The following is a 13,391-nucleotide window of genomic DNA, read 5'->3' on the forward strand; positions in this document are numbered from 1 at the left end:
CCTGATGTTTGCACTCGCTGCTTTATAGTGTATTTTTTTCATATGATTTTGGATATTTTGTTTCCGTACTGTACCTTAGTTTGGAATTTATTTTGTAGGCACCTTATCTTGGGCCCCTACAATAAGTAAACTCAACATGCATGATTCTGATTAGAGGCAACCGGATCGTTATTGAACATATTGATGATTCCTGCTGTGTATTCTCAAGGAATGGCCAGGTTTAGTACTGTAACTATTTTCTTATCAAATATATTTGGGTGGTGCTCAAAATGCAGAGCTGAAAAGCAAGAAACGTAAAGCCACCTTTGAAGATAAGTTCACCATGCCTCCCAGAGTGTCACCCCGCTTCGTTGAACTTAATGGAATAAGATCAGATCAGAATAACCTTTGTAAACTAGGCAACTGAATCATTTCATTGCTGCTTGTCCATGTAACGAAGAACTATCATTTGGGTACCAAGTTCCACTACAGGCCAGGAGAATTTCTTATAACTTCAAAACGGCAAGGGATGCACCATTGTCTTCAGGTCTGGTATGTATATTTAATCAATCAAAACAAAAGTTTTTGATAATAATCAAGAATGATGAAATTTTGGACTTTAGACTATATCAGTGACAATTTTCATGATAAATTACAGAAAGTTTGTATCTAGGGGATATCTTCATGTCGACTTACGTTTAATATTAGGATATGTCCCCTCATGTGCCAGTTTTGAGATATCTTAGAAGTTCACGATCTGGTTTTAGTTCCTGCATCTTTTTCCACCTTTCTGTAGAGATTTGAGTAAAACTTAAATGTCTAGATGCATATAATCTTGTGAGTTAATTAATGCTAACTTGATGGTCCAAACTAAATTCTGCAAATATGACCATGACAGAAAGATAAATGGAGGTTTAGAGGCAGAGTAGATGCCTGCACCAACTTTATAGGTTGAACTACGTTTTGCTAGATGACTCAAATTTCAGAACACGCGCATTATTTTTTGGGAATGCAGTTAACAACAGAATCAAGTCAAGATGAAAAATGGAGAACTGTTCAATATTGAGTTTAATTCCTTTCTTGCAGAGCACCAGAGATGAGTGAGGAGATTATTAAATATTGAATATAATTCCTTTCTTGTATCCATGGTCGATCTATTGTACTCTGTCGTTTGCCTTAGTGAGAACGACACTGCTCTATCGCTTGCTTATTTAAGATCATGGTAATCATTTTGCTAGCCTATGTGTATTCTAATTTTCTCCCCTTACTGTTGCAGCCTTGCAGGTTGGAGTGCAGCTTTCAGATATCTTTATTTCCTTGGGATAGTTGGAATGGAATACTATGACTAGATATACAATGGTATTGTTATCAGTGTTCGGCCTTCAATGATTTCCGTGCAGCATGTCTAGACCATCAACGGCAATTTGAGCTCCTTAGTGAAGTAGGTTTGTAAGGCATTGCTTCAACTCAAGAAAATCAATGGCCACAATTGGGAAGTTGACTGACAATCCAAAGAGAGTGCCAATTTTCAATCTCGTGTTTAGGTGCTTACATCAATCTCGTGCATAGTCTCGATCACCACCACCGGGCAGCTACTTCTGCTGGCAGGGGCTGGGCGCTGCCGTGAGGATGCTATCACCCATGCGCGCAGTGATGGCATGGTGGCCGAAGAAGGCCGTCTTCTGGGGAGCCGCGCGCTGGCCGCCATCTCCACCCGCGGCCACACCAATAAGACAGGTGATTTTAGGGTTGGTTCTGTCTAAAACCAAGCTGGCAGGTGAGCCAAATCAATCATTTCACGGTTCTTAAACAGTACATAACATAATGCTAATTGTGTGTTTTTCAGTAATATGCAGAGAAGGTTCGCCTGACATAATGACCAACGAGAGCAAGTTGTTTTTTCTTGATGAAAATGATAGCTACCACTTGATGAGATTTAGCAATACAAGCATTTCCTCTAATTTTATTTGTAGGTAATCCTTTAAGCTCCAAGGAAATAGCTGAATGTCACTACCAAATTAAATTACCTTTGTACAGAAAATACGTGGAGTTATGTGATATGCAAGTGAGCAGCTCTCTCACCAATGAGTTAATAACATTAAAATAGGTAGCAGTACCAATTTTTCCCAGTAAAAGTGATTTTTTGTTTTCTTCATTCAATTAACCATTGTTTTGATCGATGATGCATAATAGAAATATGCATTCCTTTACTGTTTTTTCTCCGTAAGATCCTTTTATCACTCATTAAAATTTTGCAAGTTCTTGCCATACCCGAAGCTTCCATTATCGCTGACTTTGCCGGAATGCCTGCACCCATGTTCCAGGTGCCAATAATGAATCCTGTGTTTAGGTGCTTCTACATGAATCCTGTGCATAGTCTCGATCACCACCACTGGGGCAGCTACTTCTGCTGGCAGTAGCACTTTCCTCTGACATGTGTTTTTTTGTCGTTGTGTGCTTCTACATTAATCCTGGCTCGTTGTATTTAGGTTCTCTAAGGCCTAAACTGTGACTTTTCTTAATTGTATGTGTTACAACTCGTTTTACTGTACTAATTTATTCAGTTGCACCAATACAAGGTGTGGAGAGTTTGGGTTCGGAAGGTAGTTAGCCTACAAGAGAAGGGGGTTTAGTATTTTCTTGATGGCACATGTTGGAAGGTGCCATCTTTATTTCTCTTATCTTATGGGTTTCCTCACAATTGTTTTCTTACAATGTGCACAATTTTGCAACAATAAACATTGGCTCGGTATATACACTTGAATAGATGATCTGGTTACATAGCATGTGTTGGGGAATGTAGTAATTTCAAAAAATTTCCTACGCACACGCAAGATCATGGTGATGCACAGCAACGAGAGGGGAGAGTATGATCTACGTACCCTTGTAGATCGACAACGGAAGCGTTGACACAATGTAGAGGAAGTAGTCATACGTCTTCCCGATCCGACCGATCCAAGCACCGCTACTCCGGCACCTCCAAGTTCTTAACACACATACAGCTCGATGACGTTCCCCGGGCTCCGATACAGCAAAGCGTCGGGGAAGAGTTCCGTCAGCACGACGGCGTGGTGACGATGATGATGTTCAACCGGCGCAGGGCTTCGCCTAAGCACTGCAACGATATGACCGAGGTGGAATATGGTGGAGGGGGGCACCGCACACGGCTAAGGAACGATCACGAAGATCAACTTGTGTGTCTAGGGGTTCCCCCCTGCCCCCGTATATAAAGGAGCAAGGGGAAGGCCAGCCGGCCCTATGGGGTGTGCCAAGGGAGGGGGGAGTCCTCCTAATGGGAGTAGGACTCCCCTTTCCTAGTCCAACTAGGAAAAGAGAGGGGGAAGGAAAGAGAGGGAGAGGGAGAGGGAAAGGGGGGCTGCGCCCCCCCCTCCTAGTCCAATTCGGACTCCCCATGGGGGGGGCGCCACCTCCTAGGCTGCAGCCCTCTCTCTCCCCTCAGGCCCACTAAGGCCCAATACTTCCCGGGGGGGTTTCCGGTAACCCCTCCGGCACTCCGGTTTTCTCCGAAATCACCCGGAACAATTCCGGTGTCCGAATATAGCCGTCCAATATATCAATCTTTATGTCTCGACCATTTCGAGACTCCTCGTCATGTCCGTGATCACATCCGGGACTCCGAACAAACTTCGGTACATCAAAAATGCATAAACTCATAATAACTGTCATCGTAACTTTAAGCATGCGGACCCTACGGTTCGAGAACAATGTAGACATGACCGAGACACGTCTCCAGTCAATAACCAATAGCGGGACCTGGATGCCCATATTGGCTCCTACATATTCTACGAAGATCTTTATCGGTCAGACCGCATAACAACATACGTTGTTCCCTTTGTCATCGGTATGTTACTTGCCCGAGATTCGATCGTCGGTATTCAATACCTAGTTCAATCTCGTTACCGGCAAGTCTCTTTACTCGTTCCATAATACATCATCTCACAACTAACATATTAGTTGTAATGCTTGCAAGGCTTATGTGATGTGCATTACCGAGAGGGCCCAGAGATACCTCTCCGACAATCGGAGTGACAAATCCTAATCTCGAAATACGCCAACCCAACATGTACCTTTGGAGACACCTGTAGAGCTCCTTTATAATCACCCAGTTACGTTGTGACGTTTGGTAGCACACAAAATGTTCCTCCGGCAAACGGGAGTTGCATAATCTCATAGTCATAGGAACATGTATAAGTCATGAAGAAAGCAATAGCAACATACTAAATGATCGGGTGCTAAGCTAATGGAATGGGTCATGTCAATCAGATCATTCAACTAATGATGTGATCTCGTTAATCAAATGATAACTTCTTTGTCTATGGTTAGGAAACTTAACCATCTTTGATTAACGAGCTAGTCAAGTAGAGGCATACTAGTGACACTCTGTTTGTCTATGTATTCACACATGTATTATGTTTCCGGTTAATACAATTCTAGCATGAATAATAAACATTTATCATGATATAAGGAAATAAATAATAACTTTATTATTGCCTCTAGGGCATATTTCCTTCAGCATGCACCCCGAGGAGTTTCAGGAATTATGATGTGTTGGTTTTATTGGTTGAAACCATTAATGGTTGTCTGAGTTACTGGACTAGGACTGTTTGGGCATGAATTGTGTGCTCTATAACTCCTTCCTATTGGATATTTTTGCTCTCCTTATTGCACATGTTCCTGAGAAAAGTGAAGTACTTATGTCGATAAGATGTTGATTCTCAAAACTCTTAACATCTTATAGTGTATCGGTAGTGTTAAAACAAAAATAGCGATTACTTTTCTCGTGTTATCGTCTATTGTGTTTCTTCTGTCCTTGATTCCAAAGGAACTGTAGTAATTACTTTGCCTAAAGTTTGTGTTATTTCCATTTACGATGTGTTCAACTCAATTGTGTTACTAAAATACTTTTATCGGCGGATATTTATCAAGAAGTAACATGTCACCACTTTGAATACAACCTTAGTTTTACATGCATTAGTTTTCTAATTAAATGTTGTCGTTGTAAGCATCAAAACTATCTTCTAGATTCACAACTTATGCTTATGCCTCCGTTTAAAAAAAACTAGCTTCTATAGTCACAGCCTTGCTGGGAGCCAGGGTGAGAAACTAAATGTTGGGGAACGTTGCAGAGAACAAAAATTTTCCTACGGTTTCACCAAGATCCATCTATGAGTTCATCTAGCAACGAGTGATTGGATTGCATCTACATACCTTTGTAGATCACGCGCGGAAGCGTACTATCATTAAGAATAAACCATTCACCATCGGAGCATGACCATAAAACATATCTCTCATATAAATAGAACAACCATTATTCTTGGATTTAAATGAGTAGCCATCTCGTATTAAACGAGATCCTGATACAATGTTCATGCTCAAACTTGGCACTAAATAACAATTATTGAGGTTCAAAACTAATCCCGTAGGTAAATGTAGAGGTAGCGTGCCAACGACGATCACATCGACCTTGGAACCATTCCCGACGCGCATCGTCACCTCGTCCTTCGCCAGTCTCCGCTTATTCCGAAGCTCCTGCTTTGAGTTACAAATGTGAGCAACTGCACCGGTATCAAATACCCAGGAGCTACTACGAGTACTGGTAAGGTACACATCAATTACATGTATATCACATATACCTTTCGTTTTGCCGGCCTTCTTGTCCGCTAAGTATTTGGGGCAGTTCAGCTTCCAGTGACCACTTTCCTTGCAATAAAAGCACTCAGTCTCGGGGTTGGGTCCATTCTTTGGCTTCTTCCCGGCAGCTTGCTTGCCGGGCGCGGCAACTCCCTTGCCGTCCTTCTTGAAGTTCTTTTTACCCTTGCCCTTCTTGAACTTAGTGGTTTTATTGACCATCAACACTTGATGTTCCTTCTTGACTTCTACCTCTACTGATTTCAGCATAGCAAATACTTCAGGAATGGTCTTTTCCATCCCCTGCATATTGAAGTTCATCACAAAGCTCTTGTAGCTCGGTGGAAGCGACTGAAGGATTCTGTCAATGACCGCGCCATCCGGGAGATTAACTCCCAGCTGAGTCAAGCGGTTATGCAACCCAGACATAGTGAGTATGTGCTCACTGACAGAACTGTTTTCCTCCATCTTACAGCTGAAGAACTTGTCGGAGACTTGATATCTCTTGACCCGGGCATGAGCTTGGAAAACCATTTTCAGCTCTTCGAACATCTCATATGCTCCGTGTCTCTCAAAACGTTTTTGGAGCCCCGGCTCTAAGCTGTAAAGTATGCCGCACTGAACGAGGGAGTAGTCATCGGTACGTGCCTGCCAAGCATTCATAACGTCTTGTTCTGCAGGGAGAACAGGTGCGTCACCCAGCGGTGCTTGTAGGACATAATCTTTCTTGGCAGCTATGAGGATGATCCTCAGGTTCCGGACCCAGTCCGTGTAGTTGCTGCCATCGTCTTTCAGCTTGGTTTTCTCTAGGAACGCGTTGAAGTTGAGGACTACGTTGGCCATTTGATCTACAAGACATATTGTAAATTTTTAGACTAAGTTCATGATAATTAAGTTCATCTAATCAAATTATTCAATGAACTCCCACTTAGACATCCCTCCTGTCATCTAAGTATAACATGATCCGAGTTAACTAGGCCGTGTCCGATCATCACGTGAGACGGACTAGTCAACATCGGTGAACATCTTCATGTTGATCGTATCTTCTATACGACTCATGCTCGACCTTTCGGTCTTCTGTGTTCCGAGGCCATGTCTGTACATGCTAGGCTCGTCAAGTCAACCTAAGTGTTTGCATGTGTAAATCTGTCTTACACCCGTTGTATGTGAACGTTAGAATCTATCACACCCGATCATCACGTGGTGCTTCGAAACAACAAACTGTCGCAACGGTGCACAGTTAGGGGGAACACTTTCTTGAAATTATTATGAGGGATCATCTTATTTACTACCGTCGTTCTAAGTAAACAAGATGCAAAAACATGATAAACATCACATGCAATCAAATAATAAAAGTGACATGATATGGCCAATATCACATAGCTCCTTTGATCTCCATCTTGGGGCTCCATGATCATCTTGTCACCGGCATGACACCATGATCTCCATCATCATGATCTCCATCATCGTGTCTCCATGAAGTTGCTCGCCAACTATTACTTCTAATAATATGGCTAATGCGTTTAGCAATAAAGTAAAGTAATTTACATGGCGTTTCTCAATGACACGTAGGTCATACAAAAAATAAAGACAACTCCTATGGCTCCTGCCGGTTGTCATACTCATCGACATGCAAGTCGTGATTCCTACTACAATAGCATGAACATCTCATACATCACATATATATCATTCATCATTCATCACAAATTTGGCCATATCACATCACAAAACACTTGCTGCAAAAACAAGTTAGACGTCCTCTAATTGTTGTTGCAAGTTTTACGTGGCTGCAATAGGGTTCTAGCAAGAACGTTTTCTTACCTACATGAAAGCCACAACGTGATTTTCAACTTCTATTTACCCTTCATCAGGACCCTTTTCATCGAATCCGCTCCAACTAAAGTAGGAGAGACAGACACCCGCCAGCCACCTTATGCAACTAGTGCATGTTAGTCGGTGGAACCGGTCTCACGTAAGCGTATGTGTAAGGTTGGTCCGGGCCGCTTCATCCTACAATACCGTTGAAGCAAGATAAGACTAGTAGCGGCAAGAAAGTTGACAACATCTAAGCCCACAACAAATTGTGTGCTACTCGCGCAAGAAGAACTACGCATAGACCTAGCTCATGATGCCACTGTTGGGGAACGTTGCAGAAAACAAAAATTTTCCTACGGTTTCACCAAGATCCATCTATGAGTTCATCTAGCAACGAGTGATTGGATTGCATCTACATACCTTTGTAGATCACGCGCGGAAGCGTTCAAAGAACGGGGATGAGGAAGTCATACTCGACGTGATCCAAATCACCGGAGATCCTAGCGTCGAACGGACGGCACCTCCGTGTTCAACACACGTACGGTCAGCGTAACGTCTCCTTCTTCTTGATCCAGCAAGGGGGAAGGAGAGGTTGAGGAAGATGGCTCCAGCAGCAGCACGACGACGTGGTGGTGGTGGAGCTGCAGTACTCCGTCAGGGCTTCGCCAAGCTCTATGGAGGAGGAGGGGTGTTGGAGAGGGAGAGGGAGGCACCAAAGGCGTTGGATGAGAGGCCCTCCCTCCTCCCCACTATATAAGGGGGCCTACGGGGGGCGCCGGCCCTAGGAGATGCAATCTCCTAGGGGGGCGGCGGCCAAGGGGTGGGGGGCTTGCCCCCCAAGCAAGGGGGCGCCCCCTTTAGGGTTTCCCCCACCCTAGGCGCATGGGCCCTAGGGGAAGTGGCGCCCCAGCCCACTTTGGGCTGGATCCCTTCCCACTTCAGCCCATGGGGCCCTCCGGGATAGGTGGCCCCACCCGGTGGACCCCCGGGACCCTTCCGGTGGTCCCGGTACAATACCGGTGACCCCGAAACTTGTCCCGATGGCCGAAATAGCACTTCCTATATATAATTCTTTACCTTCGGACCATTCCGGAACTCCTCGTGACGTCCGGGATCTCATCCGGGACTCCGAACAACATTCGGGTTACTGCATATACATATCCCTACAACCCTAGCGTCACCGAACCTTAAGTGTGTAGACCCTACGGGTTCGGGAGACATGTAGACATGACCGAGATTGCTCTCCGGTTAATAAGCAACAGCGGGATCTGGATACCCATGTTGGCTCCCACATGCTCCTCGATGATCTCATCGGATGAACCACGATGTCGAGGATTCAAGCAACCCCATATACAATTCCCTTTGTCAATCGGTATGTTACTTGCCCGAGATTCGATCGTCGGTATCTCAATACCTCGTTCAATCTCGTTACCGGCAAGTCACTTTACTCGTACCGTAATGCATGATCCCGTGACCATACACTTGGTCACTTTGAGCTCATAATGATGATGCATTACCGAGTGGGCCCTGTGATACCTCTCCGTCATACGGAGTGACAAATCCCAGTCTTGATCCGTGTCAACCCAACAGACACTTTCGGAGATACCCGTAGTATACCTTTATGGTCACCCAGTTACGTTGTGACGTTTGGTACACCCAAAGCACTCCTACGGTGTCCGGGAGTTACACGATCTCATGGTCTAAGGAAAAGATACTTGACATTGGAAAACTCTAGCAAACGAACTATACGATCTTGTGCTATGTTTAGGATTGGGTCTTGTCCATCACATCATTCTCCTAATGATGTGATCTCGTTATCAATGACATCCAATGTCCATAGTCAGGAAACCATGACTATCTGTTGATCAACGAGCTAGTCAACTAGAGGATTACTAGGGACATGTTGGTGTCTATTATTCACACATGTATTACGATTTCCGGATAACACAATTATAGCATGAATAAAAGACAATTATCATGAACAAGGAAATATAATAATAATCCTTTTATTATTGCCTCTAGGGCATATTTCCAACACTAAATGTCAACATGGTTGTGCAGGTCTGCAGGAGGTGCCTTTGAGAACTTGATCAGCTACTCGAGCTTCATTGTCAGCGAAGTCTCCACTGGGTTGCCCAGATCTGTCCTGAATTGCTTCATTGATGACAATTTGGAGAAGGCTCCGCTGACACTTACAAAGGATGTTTTCCTTTGTTGGAAAGACGAGGATACGCTGGAGATAGACATGGGGTGGTAAGAAAATGATGAGTTCCTGATGATATTATGCTTGCTGGTCTAAACCTACATGTATTATGTCAGTTTGTTGTTAAGAGTATCTTGAAAATATAAAGCTACTGGGTGGCCAGACATTCTATACTATCGTCTTTCCAAGAGCCCACTTTTGTGCATGTATATATTTGTTGTACAGCCTATGCTGGTTTGCCTACAATAATTATCAGAAGGTAATATGCAGCAGCCAAATTCTCTCGGTCGACGTTGATTTTGTCATGTTCTTAAGCAAACCCTGCGTACCATATTCCTCAAAAGGTGAAGAGGACGGGAAGACACATGTGCTAAAGCAAAAAAAAAACAGTATATTTAGGATCTACCCCTTAGCTTAATTTACAAGTTGTGTGAGCCTGCTCATATATCGATATTGATTCAGCAATTCGCAGGATAGCATGAAACCTATTCTTTTATTCTGCTAGAATTGACTAACCAGCATTAAAATTCGTAATTGTAACCAAATTACGTATGTGTTCCTATAAAAAAAGAGAGAGAACAATGCATTTCAGCATGTATGTCTCGGCTCCTATAAATAAGAGAGAGAACAATGCATTTCAGCATGTATGTCTCAGTGTGGCGTGCTGTAGCGGATCACAATATTCTTCTAGGTACGTATGATAAGTTGCACAAGCATCTTTGTATTGTTTTTCGCATATATCTTTGTTTTCTTCTACTGTAATGTCGTCGGTAACTGTTTGCTCTATTTCTTTCCTATTTGCAGTGCACTTCTCTTTTGATTCCATGCTTCAATCAAATCAAATTGACGTCATTAGTGGATTGCATGCTGATTTTTTGTTTTTCTTTCATGGAAGTAATTAGGGGATTGTGATACAGTCTCCAGTCTCACCACTGATACTCTCAGTCGATGCTATATTAGTGTAGTGGTGGTTGTGCGGTGGAGGTGGGGCTTCATCCTTCAGGCAAATCGTGCAACATGGATCTGGTCTGATATCGATCCAGACAGATCTGGCGCTGGCAGCCCGTCCGACGGCAAGGGCTGAGGCCAACAGGGGCCGTGTGCAGCCGGCGCTGGCGTGGATCGGTGGGCAGTGCTGGTGGCGTGGCTAAGGTGGTGGAGGTGCGTGCACGTCCTGGAGTCCGGTCGGGCCTTCCTCCCCGGCTTCTGGACGACAGCGTGCGGCGCGGGCAGGCTTGTCTTGTGCCCATCTTTGGTGGTGATGGCGGTGGATCTACCCCCTCTTCGGCGGACATGTGGCTGTTGGTGGCCTCTCGCCAGTCACGCCAGTAGCCGTTGGTGGGGTGAAGCAGGGGTGCTTCGGGGGGAGGGGGAAGTCGGTAGGAGGGATGGGGGCTCTGCTGTTGTTGAGTCGCCTGTCGCCGACGTAGGGGGTGCCAGTCATGGTTGTGTGCCGGTCCTTCCCCTTCCCCTTTTCCTCAGCCTGGTGCTTTCTGGCGATGCTTGAGGTTGGACGGTCGTTGTCGGTTCCGGCGGTGGTTGGATTTGGAGAAGCTATTGAAAGCCACCCCCTTTGATGTTCTCAGGGTGGTCTGGGTACAAGGTGGCGGCCCTGGCAGTGGGAGGCGTGTTGATCTTGGGCGGATTTGCGCGGCTCAGGAGCGGGAGAGCAGACAAGGCTGCTCGGGCGGCATGGATGCGGGTGGTTGGCGGAGCGGGGGTGTGACGGAGGGGGTCGGAGCACCGGGGTACATCACTTGCCCAATCTTTGTACTAGCCATCGGCGGTGGCGTCCACAGACGTTGTTTCCCCCTTGCAGGGTCCGCCGTGGTGCTCTCAATCCCTTTGTGTTACTCCGAGTGAAAACTTGATCCACGGGATCAGATGATGGCGGCTATCAGTGGTCCCGCCCTTCTTGGAGGCACCATTTTGGAGTCCCCGCTCCGGCGTTGGCTGCCTCACCTCTCCTTGGTGGATCACTCATGTGGTGGTCCGTCGGCTAGAAGCGGTTCTTCTTTGCTCATTCGTAGTATGCTTGGTAGTCGCTGGGGTGGTTTGTCGGCACCTTTGTATCTTGCTTTGGGTGTGTGTTGAGTGCGGTGGTGGTGTGTGTTTGTATCGGTCTTATCGGATGTATACAGTGATTGTTGCTTTATAATGTAAAGCAGGGGGCGTTTTCGTCATTAGGGGATTGTGTCATGGAGAAATAGAGGGGTCTAGAAAGAAAGAGGGAGCGGGGGTGGGAAATAGAAGGGTATGGATAGAGATGGAGGGTGGTAGACAGAGTGGGGAACGAGATAAGATATGCATTATATTCATAGGTGCAATTGGATGAAAACAAATTAAAAGGCCCGTGGCAACGCACAGGCATTTTACTAGTTACAGGTAATGATTGATCAAAATGATCAGCTAGCTTGAGACTTAAATTACAGAAAGAAATCACTTACAGACAATAGCAACTGACGATAGATTTGTCGAATGCGTCTTTATTGTATAGCTGAAAAAGTTCTGAATACTCAACGACCACAGCTTTCTTATGGTAGTAATGCTCTTCATTGACATTCACCATGAGGGACTCTCGATTGGAAATCTTGGTAATGTCCATGTACCATTGATGCAATGCATACATTCTCGTTGGGAGCTTATTGACCTCCTCTGGCTCGACCAAAGGTTGGCCCCAGGCATATTTTCATTTTATTTCCTCCTCTCTAGTCGGAGACATGGGCTCGATATCGAGGAGTTGTCCAACAGTGATCCCGATCGATTCAGCCTGCGCAATATGCTCCTCGGTTATTACCACATCGCCCAGCTCGGGAACGTTAACGGTTTGCCCACAATAATATTGGGCGCGCCTACTCTCATGTGTTGTTGGCACAACAAGCGGGGGGATTGATTGCGCCGCCTGTTCTCCCAGCTGGGGAACGGTTTTACTGCAATTTTTGCCAGATGATTTGCTCGAGCTCAAGCTCGCCTCTTTCTGTATACGTGCTCGATTTAACTTCCTGAGGTGGCGCTCATAGTCCGTGTCAACAGGCTTGGGAGCTGGTGGTCTAGCCATACGAATGAAGTGGTCAATCTTTTCCACGTGCACTTTCTCCCTTGGCGGCGGTGGCGGTTTCGGTGCAAAATGGGCTTCCACCTCGGTCTTCGATATGGCTACGTTTTCCTCCTCGGACTTGTCGTAAGGCCTCTGTGGAAGAGGCGCGAGGTTTGGACCATATTGAAATCGCTTGCCTCCGTCTGTACCTGCAGTACTATCTCGACTTGTACCGCTACGCACCATAGCTGAGGCGGCTCTCTTCCGTGATTGCTGAGGCGGCGAAGACGGCTGACGTGGCTGAGTTGGAGGAGGAGGAGTGGCCTGAAGCTGTGCCGGACTTGGAGGGGAAGTGGCCTGAAGCTGTGCCGAACTTGGAGGAGGAGTGGCCTGACGCGTTGGTGGACTTGGAGGAGCGGGAGTCAACTTTTTGTTCGGGCCTCGTTTCGTCCTGTTGCCTGAATATTTGCTCGATCCGGATGGCTGAAAGAAGAAAGATCGATTCGTTAATATATCTTCAAGTCATTTAAAACATGTGATGATCACCAGATGCCTGCTTATATAAATTTAAAGGTGATTTAAATGATTTTTTAACGTTAGATAAAGCAAAAATGAGTGTGTCTAGATTAGTGATATTTTCTTACGGGCACCTGCAAGATTTACATGAAAATGTTTTCCTATGGCCGCTCAATTCTTTTGATCGATGTC

The sequence above is a fragment of the Triticum urartu genome, chromosome 1 (assembly GCF_003073215.2).
Source record: "Triticum urartu cultivar G1812 chromosome 1, Tu2.1, whole genome shotgun sequence".
Taxonomy (NCBI): domain Eukaryota; kingdom Viridiplantae; phylum Streptophyta; class Magnoliopsida; order Poales; family Poaceae; genus Triticum; species Triticum urartu.